Source organism: Coenobita brevimanus, chromosome 104 (assembly GCF_032717465.1).
Source record: "Coenobita brevimanus isolate Jiangsu-jjx chromosome 104, ASM3271746v2, whole genome shotgun sequence".
NCBI lineage: Eukaryota > Metazoa > Arthropoda > Malacostraca > Decapoda > Coenobitidae > Coenobita > Coenobita brevimanus.
In genome coordinates this window covers 18,377,525-18,398,514 of record NC_137057.1, presented here as the reverse complement: position 1 = coordinate 18,398,514, position 20,990 = coordinate 18,377,525, and positions in this window count along the sequence as shown.

Sequence of the window (20,990 nt, the reverse complement as noted above, 5' to 3'; positions counted from 1 at the left end):
ACGGCATTAGTAACCCGTTTTGAATTTTGAAGACCAAATGACTGCCAAGAGGTTATGAAACACTGTTGTGGATATTTGCCTCATGGGAGCGGGGGGGTTGGGTCGTAAATGGGGTACATGAAAGGGGTAAATACGAATATGTGGTGTATCCAGAGGGTAATCTCCCTGAACTGTCTGCTTGCATCCCTCCACCACTACGGCGGGCACGTAACACCAGTCTAGCAACACACTCTCATCCTTCTTCTGTCCAACACTCCAGTGCAAAAGGTAACCGTTACTCCTAGTCCTTCATGTATGCAACAGGTCAACTCTGGAACTGTTTCTCTTTGTATTTCCTACTGCCTATGATCTCCAGTCTTTCATACGCAGTGTGTCCAGGCTTCTCGAAATGACACGGATCTTTAAGTTGGCTCTCTTTTATCTTGTTTTTGTTTTTTTTCTTTCAGGGGACAATCGTGTTGGCTCCTGGCCTTTGGTTCCTTCTTTCTTGCATTAAAACAAAAAATCAAACCCTTTCTCAGTCCCATTGTTTTTGTTTTTTTGAGACTGGATATTTCCTTCCTGTTGTTATAGTCCTGTAGGGGCGGTCGCTTGCCTGCAGTTGATGGGTCTTATCGGTCGGACTGAGATTGATCAACAACAACAACAACCTACCACAGTACTTACCTAACTACCTGTTTTCCACAGTAATATTCTACCTACTTACTTCCGAGTTACATCATTGCACTACCTGCATATATACTTACCTGCCTGCCTTCCTCCTTCCTTACCTACCTACATACCTAATTATCTACCTACCTTCCTTCCAAACTACTTACCTGCCTGCATTCCTGCCTAACTATCTACCTTCCTACCTACCTACCTACGTACCACAATGGCTTCCAACTTACCAGCTTGCCTACCTCCCTGCCTAACCATCTTCCTTCCTACCTACCTACCTACCTGCTTGACTACATCCACACCTGCCTACCTACCTGCCTACCTCAGTACTTACCTACCTACCTATCTATAGACCTACCTACCACAGTGCCTGCCTACCTGCCTACCTACCACTGTGTTTTCCTACCTTACTACTTACCTGTCTTCCACTGTGACTACCTACAACACACGTCTACCTACCTACTTACCTACCTTCTTTTCTACCTACCTACCTACCTACCACAGTGCCTACCTACCTACCTACCCACACACCTGAGTGCCTACCTACCAAGCAACGTACTTTCCTACCTACCTACCGCCCACCGTGCCTACCTACCGATGAATCTACCTACCACAGTGCCTACCTGCCTACCTACCTTCCTAGTTATCTACCTACCTACTTAACTACCTTCTTATCTTTTGACCAATTTATCTACCACAATGTCTACCTACTTACCGACCTTCTTACCTACTTACAGTACCTACCTACCTACACACCTGCCTACCTACCATCCAACAACATATTTCTCTACTTGTCAGGCCGCATGCCTACCTAAATACCTAGCTACCTACCCACATACCTACCTGCCTACCTCTTGGTCTACCTACCTACCTACCTGCATACCTACAATAGTGCCTACCATCCTTCCTACTTACATACCAATCACCTTACTGCCACAAACTTCCCGCCTACCTACATACTTACCTAACTACCACAGTGCCCCTTCAGTTTGCCTACCTACCCTCTTACCTACCTGATTGCATACTACCTGCCTTACTTACCTCTATATAACAGTGCCTACTTCCCTTCCTACCTACCTACCTACTTACTTACCACAGTCTTGGACCCTGTTGGAAGGACACAAGTCAAGAGTGAGAGCAGTGGAAATGATTTATCGGAGAGGAGCATGTGGAGTTAACATGGAGAGACAGACTGGCGAATGAGGAAGTGAAGGAGTGTTGTGGTGTTGATGTGGATGTGACTGAGAGCGCCAAGACAAATATTCTGTGATTGTTTGGACGTGTGGATAGGATGAGAGAATGAGAGACTGACTAGAAGAGTATATGGGAGTGAAGTGGGGGGAGAAGGGGACCGAGGGTGTGAGATGGGGAGATGGAGTGGACCAGAGAGGGAGGTGGGAGTGAAGGGTAGGCAGCCAAATGGTAGATGACAGGTCGACATGGAGGCGATTTGTCTGTGGTCACCCTTTATGGGATCAAGGCTAAATGGGAATGGCAGTTACTATAATCGGCTGGTTTTAACTAGGCGTAAATTTGCCATCTCCCCATCTGAACGGTGAGAAATAACTGAAATTAACACTAAAATATTGTACCGATTACGAGGAGGTATTATGGAAAGGCTGTAGTGCTACAGTGTTGTTCTAATCAGCCACTGAGCAACGGGAAATCGGCTGCAATAGGATAAAAAATCTCCTGGTTATAAGTGAGGTCTATAGGAATTACCATTTACATTACCGTTTTCTTCTAACGGACCTTCAGAGAAAACGGAATAATTTGGGGGAACTTTGTCACGCCACTATACTTCGTGTTTACCTTTTCTGCATTAATTATAATGATTTACGTGTGGTGAAAGCATTTATAGGGTTTATTATTCTAGCTTTTTATGATCTGAATGAATCTGAGGCAGTATAAAGACGTTATCAAAATCAAATTATAATTTGAATGGGTACCATTTGTTCCGGATGGCCATTAAAATTATATGCATGGTATAAATACAAAATAAAGTCCAATATATTATTTATCTGGTATATTAATAAACTCTACATAACCTGAGACTATATTAACCATAAAAATCAAGTGGAAATAGTTTTGTTTATACAGTATTACGCTTCAAGCTTTTCATATGTCAAAATGGCGGCCGGAACAGAACTGCCGTCTTAAATAAAAATCACCTGTATTTAGCTATAATAAGACTTATTTCATTTCTAATGTGTCCAGTAATAATATATGATATTTAGGTGCTAAAATTTGCTCAAAATTTTTAAGTAAGTGCAATGAATTCATAACTGAGTAGCACATGGGAGACGCTACGGTTCATGGCCGGATGGCGAAATTCTCAAGACAAGTTTTTCCCAATTTCTCTTAAGTTATAGCTGCTGGAGAGTCACCCACGCGCATGTATAGTAAGTATATAGTGGTGGTTTCATTAGCAGTATTGAGATTAGGAAGTAAGCTACGATAAGGTATAAAGCAGGTGGTTGTACCTTATCCCAAACAGTAGTCCTGGAACCAAAACATTTCACCATAATTTGGCCCGAGTTTTCGCCCTTTTAAAACCTGTCTCCCAGCTCGTGATTCAAAGCGGAATGATGGCAGTTTTAGGCCAAAATGAAGGGATAAGGGTTGAGTGCATTCAGGAGCTTTGCAGTAGTGTTAGTAGCAGTACCGTAAGATAATTACCTGGAAGCTCAGTAGCACGCGTGGCTCCTTGATATTTTTTCATTTTCTGTCACTCAGGCCTCATGGTTGTTAGTCAGGTTAGATTAATTCAGTCAGGTAAGTTTAGGTGGACTAGTTAATTATTAGGTTTATCATATCATAACTCGTAAGGACAGTGTATTACCCCTTTTCTGTCAGGCTGAGTAGACCCATAGACCACAGGCAAGTAACCTGCTTCTTTTGAGCCATCCGACAGGTACGGTACAGTTCATATATCATGTAGGGTATATTTAATGTCACTAGTAATACCGGTATCCTTTTAAAACCCTCATCCTGGTGCTGGGGAGGGACACCTTCATGTGGTGGCAGTGATTTTGCTGGGCAGCTCCACAACCCAATCGTGTAAACGTGCCTAACCAATGAAAGGAGGATGGTGGCCTGCTCAAGAAGGGCAACATGAGTCCACAGTCCACCGGGTTGGCATTTCAAACTAGAGATCACTTGGAGTGCATACCTCTGCTAGCACCGGTAAAATTATGATTTATTAATAAAAAATTCCTCTTTCCTGTCAAGTGAATATGTTTATGGTCTCACATAGTCAGCCAGTTGTGCAGTCCTGGTCTGCCATGTTACGCAGTCTCAGAGAGCACATACCTTCGCCAGCGCCGAGAATTTCCTGCATCTGGCTTCAGAGCCACATTAATATAGTAATCTCATCATTAACCCACAGCAACAACAATCTTTTCCCTTGCCAGTTTTCTACAGTATAAGACAGTGTACCTTATTCGAGCTGGCATAAGTCTTTGTAAATCCTCTTTAGTTATTTTGTATACGGTATATACTACAGTACTGTAATGGTCTCTGTATTACATTCATTACTATTGACATATTTTTCATCAGTTCCATACAAGAGGGTATTGAATTGTCATTGAGGCTCCAGGCTTATCTGGACATAAATATTTTGGATTACAAGCTGAGTTACCCTCTTGCTGCCATCCAGTACCATCCTTTCAGGGGATAGGGAGGCAGCTGAGGGACATTCTTATAATCAGGCAGAGAAGCTGCCCATTTAAGTAACAACCACCAAGGAAAGGTATTCCTCTCCAGCACTTAACCCCTTCAGGGAGGGAATATATATATTGGTTTATTCTTGCTGCTTTCCAAGGCTTTTGTTCAGTATAAGAGACACATTTTGAACTGGAGGAGGCAGACACAGTGTAATGACCAGACTGAAACCAAACATATTAATCACACTGTCCTGGCCGAGATTTGACCTCAGGCCCTCACGCTTGATACGCGCACACGTTACCACTTTGCCTCTAAGCAATGCGGGCTTTTATACACCCCATTATAACAGGACAGTAAAGTGTCAAATATCCATCATTGCAATATCTGGTCCAGCGCAATATCCGGCACTGCTGGCTTGGCTCTATTAACCCTCTCGAACTCTTTCAACACAGCGTGCATCCAACCGCTGCTGAGTACTGTAATGCATGACCCCCACGGGCTGTCCCTGGCCTTACACGCCACACGCCTCTCATTCAGTGATGTGCGTGACATCGGAAAATATTTCCATTCAATTTTTTCCCCTGCCCTTTTTTATAACTGTATTGTTATGAAATTGGTACATATTATAAATGAATAAATGAACTTACTAATGAATGAAAAAAATAAAGGAGAAAACAAACCATATTTTATCGTTCACTCATTTATTCAGCGCTGATTTCTCACATGTAGACATTTTGTCAGTGTTTATTGAAAGTTGTAGAACATTTATTTGTGATGATTTCCGTTAAAAAAAAAAATACACCTAGCTCTATTAGAAAGATTTTTATGGCGTACAGAACAGAAATATGGTCTTTGACCACACCTGGTCGCTCTATTAGCAGCTGGTTAAATATTGTAAAATGTTTCCAGTCATTTCATACCCCTGCCCTTGTTTATAACTGTATTGTTATGAAATTACAACATGTTATAAATGAATAAATGATCTTCCTAATGAAAGAAGATAAAAACAAAGAAAAAATATATTACCATATATTTTCATTCACTCATTTATTCAGTGGTAATTTGTTAGATATATAAACATTTCTTCAGTGTTTGTTGAGTGCTCTACAACTTTTTCTCGGCAAGCATTGACGAAATATTTATACAGTACCGTATATGTGTGAGAAATCAGCCTTGAATAAATGAGCGAACAATTAAGTATGGTAATTTAATTTTTCTTTTTTTATATATATGTTCATAAGGAGGATCACTTATTTATTTGTAACGTAGCATTTTCATAACAGTACAGTTAACGTATAAATAAGGGCAGCGGAGAAAGTTGAATGACGCAAACAAATACTGTGGTGGAAAAGTACCGCAAACTGAGTTGGACAAGTGTGACTGGTTGGATTTCACTTGAACGCAACCTGCGTTGAGAAAGTGCGAGCGGTTGGATTTTTTTTTTACCAATCCCTCGTGTATGAGAGGGTTAAAGCAATATCCAGTGCTGAAGTGGGACATAACCAGCATGTGCAATATCTGGCATTGAGACATATCAGCTGGCTCATAATTGGTAGCCAACCAGCACTGTTATTGTCTATCTATCTATCACCAGACGCCTTAATCCCTTATATGGGGTGACCACAAACAAATCGCCTCCACGTCACCCTGTCTCTCCCCATTTCACTGCCCTGCTCCCTGTTCACACACCCCTCTCTCATATACCTCTCCACTACATCTCTCCATCTCATCCTTGGCCTTCCCCTCCCTCTCTCCCCCTCCACCTCACTCATATACACTCTCCTTGTCAGGCTCCTTCCTATCTCCGTGCTCCATCCTCTTCACATGACCAAACCACCTCAATGTGTCCTAAAGCTACCTATCACATCCATATCCACACCACAATGCTCCTTCACATCCTCATTTATCAGTCTGTCTCTCCATGTTTCACTGTTACTGTACTTTATCATTATTTTATTGTATTTTATGCTTAGTTTTTCATCTTTTACTCATGGGAAAATTTTTAGGATAGAGGGTTGAGACGGACAGTAACACAATAGCCATCTCAACACCGAATGTTGAGTCGATGGTGGGGTACTGTCCAATATTTGGTGTTTCACTTTATTCGGCCCAGGGCTTGGCTGAATTGTAATGGATAATGGAGAGTTTACCATATGACTTTAACTCCATTCACTACCAAAGGTCATTCATAACTTGCATAAAATTGCCTTGTATTACACTGAGTAAATTTAAAATGCATCAACTTAGAGAAGAGTTTAATGGTATAAATGAAACCAAGCATTTTCAAATGGGGAATTGCATATAATAACTTTGAATGCAGCCGTCCCTTTATATTTTCCCAAAACAGCACCAGGCATTGGAATTTACCTGTTTGAACTGTATTTTCAAATGATCAGATGACTTAGCTCTAAATTTTGCAGAATCATCCCAGAATACACCAGAACTTCATGTATTTTGAGATGATTTACTCATCCTTGACTAACTGAAGCAGACGGAGAACCACAAAAATATGAACGATGACCCAGTGTTGACTAGATTAACTGCACATAGGCATTCATCATTATTTCAGTCCTTAGACCCACCAAAAATATGTGATTGAATAAATGTGAATGAAGTCAGACCCAGAAAGAGAAAGCATAGAAATGGGTGAACTGTTAACATCCATATGGAATGCTGTAACCCACAAGGCCACCAGGCATCATAAAATACCACATTGATGGAATATAATCCCTGTCATAACATTTTCAGTATATGTGAAAGCATTGTCATAGAGTTTGTCAAAAAATGGCAAGCCGTAAGGAGGGCTGAGGTGTTGTTCTTGCAGCCTTGGATCATCTGGATGTGATCGTAGTGGAATGCAGGCTCAAGTTACCCCCCTCCTGCAGTCCACCATCTTTCTTTTGGGGGATAGGGAGGAAGTTGAGGGATGTTTGGATAACCAGGCAGCAAAGCTATCTGATTATATTGGTGCCACCACATGAAGGCATCCCTGTTTAGCAACAAAGAGGACTTGGTGTATGTGAATGGATGTTTAGCCTAACTGCCCAACTCTCTGATGCAAGAGTTAACCGTTACTCCCAGTCCTTCATTTATGCAACAGCTCAACTCTGGAACTGTCTCCCTCTGTCTGTATTTCGTACTTCCTATGATCTCCAGTCTTTCAGATGCAGTGTGTCCAGGCGTCTCGAAATGAACGGATCTTGAATTTGGCTCTCCTTTGTATTGTTTTTGTTTTTTTGCTTGGAAGGAACGGTTTGCGGGCTCATGGCCTTTGGTTCCTTTTCCTTGCATTAAAAGAAAGAAAGAAAGAAAAAAATGTTGTGGTCTAATGCACACTGTTTTTTGCAGGATGATGGTGAAGAAGAAGAAGAAACAGGCAGTAGTAGAAGAAAAAGAAGCAATAAGTTGATAGGTGACAAGTAAAGCATGACTCCTACAACGGTGAACTGTCAGTTATGGTGAGTTCATTTAAGAGTTCTTTCACCTTAGCACAGAGTTGCGTGGGTTCAGTCCCTAGGAAGTGACTGGAGTTTGTCAGTGTTGTAATACCATCAGAGGGAGTAACTTTGTCATCTACCGTACTGAACTGACAACCTCTGGCCTCTATACCTTGAAGGGACTTATATGGAATTGGTGTTTGCTAGTTTTTACAGGGCATGTTGAGAGGAAGGCTTGAAGAGAGCCACATATCGTCTATCTATCTATCTATTGCCAGATACCATAATCCCATAAGGGGTGGCCATTTGACTTTGAGTTATTTGTTTTATAGGGAGGGGCACTAACCCTCCACCAACCCACTTGCTGACACGTAGGGAGCACGTATGGTTTGGTTATATGGTTACCACCCAGTGTTGTAAATGGTTTCTTGGCTTATAGGAAACCATTTGGCTTGTCACTCAATGTAAAGCTACCTGTAAAGGAAAGAAAAGCAATAAGAAGTGACAGGAAAGATGGGAGAAATAGGAAGAGAGGAGGGCAGGCACAGAAAAAGAATGATAAAGGCTAAGGAAGAAGAAGGCAGCACTACATCAAGTGAGTGGATGATGGTGAGAAATAGGAAGAGAGGAGGGCAGGCACAGAAAAAGAATGAAAAAGGCTAAGGAAGAAGAAGGCAGCACTACATCAAGTGAGTGGATGATGGTGAGAAATAGGAAGAGAGGAGGGCAGGCACAGAAAAAGAATGATAAAGGCTAAGGAAGAAGAAGGCAGCACTACATCAAGTGAGTGGATGATGGTGAGAAATAGGAAGAGAGGAGGGCAGGCACAGAAAAAGAATGATAAAGGCTAAGGAAGAAGTAGGCAGCACTACATCAAGTGAGTGGATGATGGTGAGAAATAGGAAGAGAGGAGGGCAGGCACAGAAAAAGAATGATAAAGACTAAGGAAGAAGAAGGCAGCACTACATCAAGTGAGTGGATGATGGTGAGAAATAGGAAGAGAGGAGGGCAGGCACAGAAAAAGAATGATAAAGGCTAAGGAAGAAGAAGGCAGCACTACATCAAGTGAGTGGATGATGGTGAGAAATAGGAAGAGAGGAGGGCAGGCACAGAAAAAGAATGATAAAGGCTAAGGAAGAAGTAGGCAGCACTACATCAAGTGAGTGGATGATGGTGAGAAATAGGAAGAGAGGAGGGCAGGCACAGAAAAAGAATGATAAAGACTAAGGAAGAAGAAGGCAGCACTACATCAAGTGAGTGGATGATGGTGAGAAATAGGAAGAGAGGAGGGCAGGCACAGAAAAAGAATGATAAAGGCTAAGGAAGAAGAAGAAGGCAGCACTACATCAAGTGAGTGGATGATGGTGAGAAATAGGAAGAGAGGAGGGCAGGCACAGAAAAAGAATGATAAAGGCTAAGGAAGAAGAAGGCAGCACTACATCAAGTGAGTGGATGATGGTGAGAAATAGGAAGAGAGGAGGGCAGGCACAGAAAAAGAATGATAAAGGCTAAGGAAGAAGTAGGCAGCACTACATCAAGTGAGTGGCTGATGGTGAGAAATAGGAAGAGAGGAGGGCAGGCACAGAAAAAGAAGGATAAAGGCTAAGGAAGAAGAAGGCAGCACTACATCAAGTGAGTGGATGATGGTCGCCACCACCTCCCTCATAAAAAAATCTGCCAGAGTCATTTTTTGGCAATTCCTGTGTTTTTGCCTAAATCAATTCTTCATGTGGTGCACTCATTGGCGTAGCGGCCTTTGCCAGGTCTAGGGGGTGAGTGGATAAATACTGAATTAATGTGAAAATTAAGGAGGCGATTTGTTTGTGGCCACCCCAAACGGTATTGAGGCGTCTGGCAATAGATAGATAGTTTTTTCCAGTTTCCCGAAAAGTAGAAAAAATGACTTAGGCATTTTTTTTTTATGAAGGTGACGATATATGAGTTGGTGGTGGTCTGGGGTGCCTTCCTGTGGTGACATTATAGGTGGGTGGTGCAGCAGCCGGGTAAACATCCCACAATCCCCTCACTAAAACCCCAACAGGAGGATGAGGGACTGTGGAAGAAGAGCATTTTTAGCTTACACCCCACCTGGTTCTTATTCACATGAGGCTGGGATCACAGCTACTAGTACAGGGCATGTTGAGAGGGTGGAGGAGGGTGACTGGGTGAGGAGGATCACTGATGTAAATGTAGAGAGTAAAATTCTCAGAGGCCAAGAAAGATGGGATAATAATAATGATAATAATAATAATAATAATGTAGAGTGATAGGTTCAAATGATGTTAGGCCTAGGATGATTTGGGATGAGGCAGTAATAATGATGATGATGATGATGATGATCATGCAGGGTGAGGTGGTATAGGCTAAATATGTGAGGAGGGAGGAGGGTGATGGGGTGAGAAGGTGGTTGGGTGAGGAGAGTTGCAAGTGTGAGTGAGAAAAGTAATACGCTAGTGGTAGTAGTAGCAGGAGTAATAGTAGTAGTTGTAGTTGCAACCCCAGGCTCCTCTGAATGGACTACTGGCTGAAAATGACCTTCCACAGTCCACCATCTTGTTTTTGGGGGTTAGGGAGAGGATCAAGGAATGTTCGTACAACAGGGCAGCTCCACCACCCACTCATATCAGTGCCTCCACACAAAGGGCCCAGAGACATACTCGGAAAAATGTGGAAATCTTTGGAATTCAGCAGGGGAATGACTTACGAGTGTGACGCATGGATGCCTGGATAAAATTATCTATATGTCCTGTATTCTTTTTGCTTTAAGTTGGCCAAAAACTACCATGTCGCCATCTTGAATACTGAGTTCTAGCAGTGAATTTACAGCAGAGTATGATGGTGGTCATGAAGACGTTAGGAAAGGATGTAGAGCCGTAGCACTGCCTTGTTCTGTGATTCTCTCTCTCTCTCCATCAATACCCCAACGCCCTAATCCTGCAAAGGGTGGCCACAGACAAAATGCCTCCAAGTCGCTCTGTCGCTCACCATTTGACTGCCCTCGTCCCTCATATACTACGATAGTAAAATGAGTTAAAGGGAAAAAATCTGGGCCAAGTTAAAGTAGAGAATTTTATAATGGCCTATGGTACACAAGCCAAGTGGTTTCCTTTAACTCAGGAGACCACGTACCTCCATGTAGGGTGGCAGCCGTATAACCAGTTGGAGACCCGCTAGTTTTAAATCAATTGAAGACCCGCTAGTTTTAAATCAATTGGAGACCCACTAGTTTTAAACCAGTTGGAGACCCGCTAGTTTTAAACCAATTGGAGACCCGCTAGTTTTAAATCAATTGGAGACCCGCTAGTTTTAAATCAATTGGAGACCCGCTAGTTTTAAATCAATTGGAGACCCGCTAGTTTTAAATCAATTGGAGACCCGCTAGTTTTAAATCAATTGGAGACCCGCTAGTTTTAAATCAAGTGGAGACCCAGTAGTTTTAAACCAATTGAAGACCCGCTAGTTTTAAACCAATTGGAGACACTAGTTTTAAACCAATTGGAGACCCACTAGTTTTAAATCAATTAGAGACCCGCTAGTTTTAAATCAATTGGAGACCCGCTAGTTTTAAATCAGTTGGAGACCCGCTAGTTTTAAATCAATTGGAGACCCACTAGTTTTAAACCAATTGAAGACCCACTAGTTTTAAACCAATTGAAGACCCACTAGTTTTAAATCAATTGGAGACCCGCTAGTTTTAAATCAATTGGAGACCCACTAGTTTTAAATCAATTGGAGACCCGCTAGTTTTAAATCAATTGGAGACCCGCTAGTTTTAAATCAATTGGAGACCCACTAGTTTTAAATCAATTGAAGACCCACTAGTTTTAAATCAATTGGAGACCCGCTAGTTTTAAATCAATTGGAGACCCGCTAGTTTTAAATCAATTGGAGACCCGCTAGTTTTAAATCAATTGGAGACCCGCTAGTTTTAAACCAATTGGAGACCCGCTAGTTTTAAATCAATTGGAGACCCGCTAGTTTTAAACCAGTTGGAGACCCGCTAGTTTTAAACCAGTTGGAGACCCGCTAGTTTTAAATCAATTGGAGACCCGCTAGTTTGGTGGGATGAGGTCCCCCAGCTGGACAGGCCCATGTGTTTTAAATCTCCCTCCACAACATACCACTCAGGTGAGGAGGCTGGTAATCTTTAACATACTGGTCACGGTAGAGTTCCCTAGTCCTGGGCCCCACTGTCCTCTGGTGAAAAAAAGTGAAAATATAGTTAGATGGATGATAGGAGAGGATTAGAAACATAAATTTATGATTGATGTGGAGTAAGGAAGTCTCTTGATGGATATAAGAAGGTGTATGTAGATGGTATGGTCGCACTGAGAGAATGGATGTGGATAGGGTACCAGTCGTTTAAAAAGGCCAGTGAGTGACAATGCATTTTATGTGTCAGTCATCTCTAGTTGGGGTGATGGATATTTTGTTCCCCTTGCAGCATATATCCCATTGCACATTGAGTTATTTAAGAGGAGCCTGTGGAGTCACGTGGAGAGATAGGCTGACGAATGAGGATATAAAGGAACGTTGTGGTGTTGATGTGGATGTGATAGGAAGCGTTATGAGGAACACACTGAGGTGGTTTGGCCATGTGGAGAGGATGGAGGGTGAAAGACTGACGAAGAGAGTGTATGTGAGTGAGGTGGAGGGGGGAAGAGGGAGGGGGAGGCTGAGGATGAGATGGAGGGATGGGGTGGAGAGGTATATGAGAGAGGGGGGTGTGAGTTGGGAGCAGGGCAGTGAAATGGCGGGGGACAGGGCGACATGGAGGCGATTTGTTTGTGGCCACCCCAAACGGGATTGAGGCGTCTGGCAATAGATAGATAGATAGACATTGCCTTTAAAAAGAATCAGTCCTTTGGCTCTGCGTCTTATTACCTTCATATTCTGATATTAGTGTGTCGTTACTTCTCGGCATTCAAGACAGAGAGATGGCAGTTTTATGCTTATTTAAATCAAACAGATTATAGCATACGGCCTGGAGAAATGACCCTTTTCAGAACAGCTGTAGGCAGAGGTTGGATGGACAGAGTGAGTGACAGGGAAGTTAATGAGTGTTTTGGAATAGAAGAAGGAACTACAGAAGGTGTAAAGTTACTTAGTGGATACTTTGGAGATGTGAAGAGAATGGAGAACGAAAGACTGACTAAGAGGGTGTATGTGGGTGACGTGGAGGGAGGGGGAGTCTGAGGATGAGGTGGAGGGATGGAGTTGAGAGGTATATGAGGGAGTGGGGAGTGAGATGGGGGAGGGCACTCAATTGGTGGGTGACAGAGCGACTTGGAGGCGTTTTGTCTGCGGCCACCCTTTGCGGGATTGGGGCGTCGGGCTATAGATAGATAGATAGTAAGAAATACATTGAGGTGGACCTGCAAATCGAATACACATAGATAGGGTGCCAAAGTAATTCTTCGGAAGTGAGTTTGAGGGTAATGTTGGTAGAAGCAGACATTGTGTGGTGTGGCAGAAGAGAGTGGGGCAGTGTACTGGCAGAGAGAAGGAAGGAGAGGAGGAGGAGGAGGAGTGTTTGAGAAAGTGAGAGAGAAGGAAGAGCAAGAGGAATGTTTCAGAGAGAGAGAGAGAGGAACAGTGTACTGGAGAGAGGTAGAAGACTCTTTGAGAGAGAGAGAGAGAGAAACAAGAGGAGTGTTTGAGAGAGTAATATAGAAGGAAGAGGAGTTTTGAGATAGTGAGAGGGAAGGAAGGGCAAGAGGAATGTTTCAGAGAGAGAGAGAGAGAGGAAGAATATACTGGAGAGTGGGGGAAGAGGAGTATTTGAGAGAGAGAGAGAAAAAAAAAGAGGAAGAAGAGGAGTGTTTGAGAGAGTAATATAGAAGGAAGAGGAGTTTTGAGATAGTGAGAGGGAAGGAAGAGCAAGAGGAATGACAGAGTGAGGATGAAATAGCCCTGAGGCAGTGGTGTCAGTCATTTGCTCTTGATAGAAGTATGGTGTTGGAGGGGATGATGATGATATGTGTAATGGTGATGATGAGATGATGATGATGGTGATGTGGCCATGTGGAGAGGATGGAGAACGAGAGACTGATGAGGAGAGTGTATGTGAGTGATGTGGAGGGCAGGGGGAGAGGGAGGGGCATGCCAAGGATGAGATGGAAGGATGGAGTGGAGAGGTATATGGGAGAGGGGGTGTGCGCTGGGAGCAGGGCAGTGAAATGGCGGGGGGCAGGGCAACATGCAGGCGATTTGTTTGTGGCTACCCCTTACGGGATTAAGGCATCTGGCGATAGATAGATAGATAGATGATAATTAAGATGATATGGCTACAGGGACAGAAGTGTTAAATATATTACTTTGTTTTACAGGTTAATGTTGAGTGATTGACGTTTGGAACACAGAGTAGTTCATCCAAGACTCTCCAGAGCATAACTACCCAAAGAAGATTCATTCCTACCTCAACTAGACACAGTTTGAAGGTACGAGGCACTCTGTTTAACTATATTTCATTCATTTTAACTAGTTGAGAGGTATACGAGGGAGGGGGGAGTGAGTTGGGGGGAGGGCAGTCAAATGGTGGGTGACAGAGCGACTTGGAGGTGTTTTGTCTGTGGCCAACCTTTGCAGGATTAGGACATCGGTCTATAAATTGATAGATAGAAATTTCCGTCCTTTTGCAGTGTATTTTTCAGAGCTCAGTGGCAGAGGAAGGCAGTATTATGGCTTTTGCATTCTTTCCTTGGAAATTCTCCTCGATTAACACCATACTTTAGTGTTCCTGTGTTGTTAAATCTGACCATTGAAGCGAAAAAGGTTGCAGTTTTATGCCCAGGTAAAGTGAACATTTGGAGAGGATGGAGAGAGAGAGAGAGAGAGGCTGACAGGGAGAGTGTTTGTGAGTGAGGTGGAGGGGGAGGCCAAGGATGATGTGGAGGGATGTGGTGGAGAGGTATATGACAGAGGAGGGTGTGAGCTGGGAGCAGGGCAGTGAAATGGTGGGGGACAGGGTGACATGGAGGCGATTTGTTTGTGGCCACCCCGTATGGGATTAAGGTGTCTGGCAATAGATACCGTAAACTGGGGTGAATTTGGACGATTTTTTCATTTTTTTGTGCCATGTAATCTAGTTTTTAATTTAGTCCAAGATCTTAATTACTGTATGTTGAGCTGGCCCACTAGGGTATCGAATCATAGCAGTACAAAATTTAAAATGTTTCATATATAATTATAGCAAATATAGTAATGGGTGTCCGAATTTGTACTCAAACTTTGGTGAATTCGGACACACTGTATAAATTCGTACATAAATAGAAAATGAATGCATATGACTACCCTGGGTTCCCAGTTTAGTCCCGGCCGTATGTGGGGCCATTTCGGACGCTCTGGGGCTTTTAAAAAAATGTTCTTCCAGTACAAAAGTAATGCCACTCCCTGACAAAATAAGCTAATGACTATAATGAGATATGAACACAACAGCAATTTTATTTTTTTCCTTGGTTTAAATAAAACATATTAGAACACATGTAGATAAGATAAATCTAGCTACAAACCTTAATACTGTATATGGAACAATCATTTCTTGACTAATAATTTCGTTTTTGGAATCTGATGGATTATAAGTTACAGGTGATATTTAACATGATTATTTGGCTTTACCAGTTTTTTTCTTGCCTTTTTCATTACGATAAGGACCTTGATCTCCACCAGTTCTTTTCTTAAATGTTCGAGTCATTGGGTGACCTTGTTTAAACAGGTAGTACCATAAAAGCTCAAGAGTATACCTGTAAATGATACATATGAACCCAATTACACACAGTATCCACATCTGGCAAATTATAAGCAATTGTACATTGTAAAAAGTGTTACTTTTTCATTCATACTCCCCCTGTCCGAATTCACCCCATGTCCGAACTGACTCCAATTTGCATTAAAATTTTGAAAATTTCATTAAATGCCCAGTTAAGAGATTAATTGAGAAGATAACGCCAATTACTTACTTTGCACTTTCACACTACGCATGAAAGTACATCCGGGCACCGAAGATTTTCCTGCATCTATTCATTAACATTTCTGCCAAAGAAAGTTTGCCAATGTTACAGATTTTATTCTTTTTACATATGTTTGCTTTTTAGTCTATATTTGGTATGTGTCATGTGATATATTAAGTATCTTTATACACGAAAGTACAGTAAAGAATTACAAACAATTGGGCGCAAACAGATTTCTAATATGTTTATTCATTAATTATTAATTAATTTAAACAACTTTTTATTGCAATAATATCCGAATTCGCCCCCATTGTAAAAAAAAAAAAAATGAGGAAGTAAAGGAGCATTGTGGTATTCATGTGGATGATGTGAAAAGCACTTGAAGTACTTTGAGATGGTTTGGCCTTGTGGACACGATGAAGAGTGAGAGATTGACTGGGAGAGTGTGTGATTTGGAGGGGGAGGCTTACAGTGACATGGAGGGATGAGCTGGAGAGGCATGTAAGTGAGAGTGGTATGAGTTGGGGAGAGAGCAGCATGATGGGGAAGGAAGGAAAGGGGTCTTGGAGGCAGTGTGTGAGGTGGAGGAGGAGGCTTACAGTGAAATGGAGGGGTGAGCTGGAGAGGCATGTAAGTGAGAGTGGTATGAGTTGGAGAGAGGAAAGCATGATGGGGAGGGAAGGGATACATGGAGGCAGTTGGTTTGTGGCCGGGCCTTATGGGTACAAAGCGTCTGGTGATAGATAGATAGGTAGACGGAAGAGAGAGATTATAAACTAGCTTGGAGGCAGTTTGTTTCTGGCCGGGCCTTATAGGTATGAAGCATCTGGCGATAGATAGATAGAGACAGAAGAGAGATAGTGAAAGTAGATACAGCCTTCATTATCTCCTTCACTTGTAGGACACCCTCAAGACAGTAAAATATCTGGCAGTAGTAGGGGTAAAATATAAGCACGGCAGCGTATACGTTAATCTCGCCACCTTCTCATGATTTTATTCAGCTCGGGAAGGGAGTCTCATATTGAAGGGGTTAATGCCAGGTATATCTAACCTACTCAGTTAGAAAATCTTGCCAAAACCGCACATTGTCAGTTGTAGTACAGTTGCTCCACCTAGACATGGCCCAGATTTTCATCCATTCTCAGCTTATTTCTTGTAGCACAGGGGCTAAGGCAGTACGAAGGCTCTACATCCATTCCGAAGCACTCTTTCATGACTAGCATCTTATTCTAGTGTTAATCTGATCTTAGAACTCAGAACTCAGTGGAGAAGTAGCAGTTTTAGACCAGGTTACAATGGAATTGGTATAGTATTTACAACCCTAGGCTAATCTGAATGAGAACCCAGTGGCCTGCTGGCTGAAGTTGCCCTCCTCGTGCAGTTTACCATCCTCCATTCAGGGGATAAGGAGGGAGTGAAGGGATGGTTGTATAATATGGGCACAGAGCCAACTGGATATATTGGTGCCACTACAATATGCTATCCCTCTCCTGCACCACAAGAACACAATAACTAAAGGTCTGTCTATCTATCTATTGCCTGACGCCGTAATCCTGTTAGGGGTGGCCACAAACAAATTGCCTCCATGTCACGCTGTCCCCTGCCATTTCATTGCCCTGCTCCCAGCTCACACCTCCCTCTCTCATATACCTCTCCACTCCATCCCTCCACCTCATCCTTGCCTATATCATTGCATAGATTCTCCTGTCATTTTTTTTTCCTTACTATCTGGACCCTACCTCCTCCCTCCCTCTCCCCCCCTCCACCTCACTCACATACACTCTCCTCATCAGTCTCTATTCCCACACAAAGATGCAGCCCGTTCAGTAATAATCTCTGTTTTATCCTTGGGACTTTCAGATGAGAGTAAGCTAAAGGGAGACTTGTTTTTTCAGCTGGGGGGTTGGATGCAGCTAGTCTTCATTCTCTCTCTCTCTCTCTCCAGCTTGAATACCAGGTTGTGACAATAGATTAACACCGATTCTCCCTCCCTATCCCCTGAAAGGATGATGGTGATGATGATGATGAAGAAGGTGGTGATGATGATGATGATATATTTCTAACCATGTGTGTTTTATCTTTACAGGTGTCCCTCACAAGTGTAATATCACCAAGACAGCTGCTCTACACACGTCCTCTCTCTCTGCACCTCCCTTCGCGTCTCCCCAACTCATCGCGAACGGACCGGCATCAGCTTAGTCTCTTGCAGTACATTAAGTCCTCATTATAACTCAGCTTTTGATCAGTATTTTGTGCAATTAAAACCACAGTAAATGACACAGAAATTGCCCAGTTAAACATTGCATTTGTACCTATAAAGTTGATTTGAAAGTTTCCTGCAAATTACAGTACCGGTAACATTTGTGAAGGAATTTGTGATACTTTAGAATACATCCTGGGTATTTTTATAGTATATATTCTTTATGCTGTTAAGTATAGATTAACTTACAGACAGGGCTGGGGTCAATTATGAATTGGAATGGACTAAAATAGCTGTTAATTGGAATGGAGAAAAATGTAAAAATAATATTTGAATTGAAATGAAATTGATATTAGTGAATTGATATGAATTGATGACTGAATTGATAAAACAATATTTTATACTGTAATATGCGAATTGATTATTGTACTATAATTAACTTACACTATACTCAAATAAATAGTAAAATATACAGTTTGCTATCACAAGAAAAGTTAATAATTAGAAACCTCAATTTTATTTCTTTCAGTTAGGTTAATGGTACTGGGTAGATTAAAATTGATTTTGAATTGAAAACATTTTAATAAATATCAGCCATAATGAATTGAGTTGGAATTGAAGATTTCTTTTTTTATGAATGAATTGGAATTGATTGATTCAAATTTTACTCAGAATTGGAATTGAATTGAATTGACAAAAATGAATCTACGTGTCAAGTGGGGTTGGTGGAGGATTAGTGCACCTCCCTGTAAAACAATTAACTCTAAGCCCTTGACCACCCCGGTTGGGATACATGGCGTCTGGCAATGAATGAATTGACCCCAGCCCTGCTTACAGAAGAATTGACTCTTAAGAATTGCATTGGTACCAGTAGAGTTAATTTCCCAGTTTTCCAAAAATTTACAGTATCAGTGATATGGAAAAAGTTAGAAGTATTCAGACCAGTTGCACCCAAATTTACATGAATAATTTTATGGATGGGCTTAGCATCTTGGGAGGGAAACGCCTCAAACGTATAATAAGGGCTTGAATGATTGAGAAAAACGCCTTGAACTTATAATGAGGGCTTGAGTGTTTGAATTATTGTTATGCCTGTGTTTTTTTTGTTGTAACCCCTTAACAGCTGCCCTCATTGATCTGTTGAAAGCCGTTAGCATTCATTCTTGCGTTGTTAAGGGGTTAGGACTGTGATATGTGCTCGCATCTGATTTCCAGCCTAGTGTTTGGTGGCTGTGTATCAGTGAGGTGACATGCAGGTAAGCTAATGTGTTTTTCTGTTTAGTCTTTAAGTTTTAGCCCAATGAGTCTGGAGAGGATGGAGAGTGAGAGACTGATGAGGAGAGTGTATGAGTGAGGTGGAGGGAGGGAAGAGGGAGGGGGAGGCCAAGGATGAGATGGAGTGTTGTGGTGTGGATGTGGATGTGATAGGAAGCGTTAGGAGAAACACACTGAGGTGGTTTGGCCATGTGGAGAGGATGGAGAGTGAGAGACTGATGAGGAGAGTGTATGTGAGTGAGGTGGAGGGGGGGAGAGGGAGGGGGAGGCCAAGGATGAGATGGAGGGCTGGAGTGGAGAGGTATATGAGAGAGGGGGGGGCATGAGCTGGGAGCAGGGCAGTGAAATGGTGGGGGGACAGGGCGACATGGAGGCAATTTGTTTGTGGCCACCCCTTACAGGATTAAGGCATCAGGCAATAGATAGATTTTAGTAATGCTGTGGCCCCAGGTTCATCAGAATAGGAACCAAGTGAACTGAAGGCTGAAACTGTCCTTCAGCAGTAGTCCACATTCTTCTCTTGGAGTAGGAAGAGCATTGCGGAACATTTGTATAATCAGACAGCAGCTCCGCCTGATCTCATTGCCACTCTGAAAAGTCATCCCTCCCCGACAGCATGCAGAACTGTAATGGGTTCAGTTATAAAGCTGATCAGTGTGGAGTACAGCCTGCCAAGTCACAGTATGAAGTTCCCGGCAAGTCAGTTTGAATATACAGTCAAGTTCCCTCCAGATCTGTTTGAATATGAGGCTCCCAGCAAGTCAGTTTGAATTTGAAGTTCCCAGCAAGTCGGTTTGAATATTTTTACCACCAAGTCTCTGTCTGTCTATCTATCTATTGTCAGACACCTTAATCCCGTAAAGGGTGGCCACAAACAAATCCCCTCCATGTCACCCTGTCCCCCCAGCAGGTCTGTGTGAATATGAAGTTGAGTTTGACTGAGCATCCATGTTCTGGAAGGATTATTGATATTATTGCCTCTTGTTTTTGTTTAGTATTTTACCTGTAGATATTTTTGGTAATATATTTCTCCTGATAACATTAAGGGATAGCTGTTAACCCCTTCAGCCTGAGAATGTCATTTTTATTTTATTCTTTCTACACTCCAGTCATTATCGAACTCACCTGGAGTGTAGGGGGCCGAGGGTAGGCTAGTTGGTGAGAACACTAATTTTCCTGATGAGGAGAGTGTGTGTGAGTGAGGTGGAATAGGGGAGAGGAAAGGGGAGGCCAAGGATGAGATGGAGGGATGGAGTGGAGAGGTATATGAGAGAGGGGGGGGTGATCTGGGAGCGGGGCATTGAAATAGCGGGGGATGGTGATGTGGAGGCGATTTGTTTGTGGCCACCCCTTACGGGATTAAGGCATATGGCAATAGATAGATAGATAGACCAATTTTGTTTTATTCGTGCTCACATTTATCTATCATCGAACCCTCTGTTGCCTCGTATCTACCCACTATACAACCCTATCAGTAGTTTTGGTGTCCGAGTGTAGACTATATATTCCAGATGTAATGTTCTCCCTACGTGTCAAGTGGGGTTGGTGGAGGATTAGTGCCCCTCCCTGTAAAACAATTAACTCTAAGCCCTTGGCCACCCCGTTTGGGGTACATGGCGTCTGGCAATGGATGAATGAATGATAACTTTTGTGTAATTTTCTCTACCAACCATCCATCAATTTAACTTCATTTCCCCATCAGGTGTGTAGGAATTGAAGGCTAGATTATCCATTCTTTTATCCAACCTCTGTCATGGGGGCCAGACGCTAGGATATCCATTCAATATCTGTCTGTCTATCTAT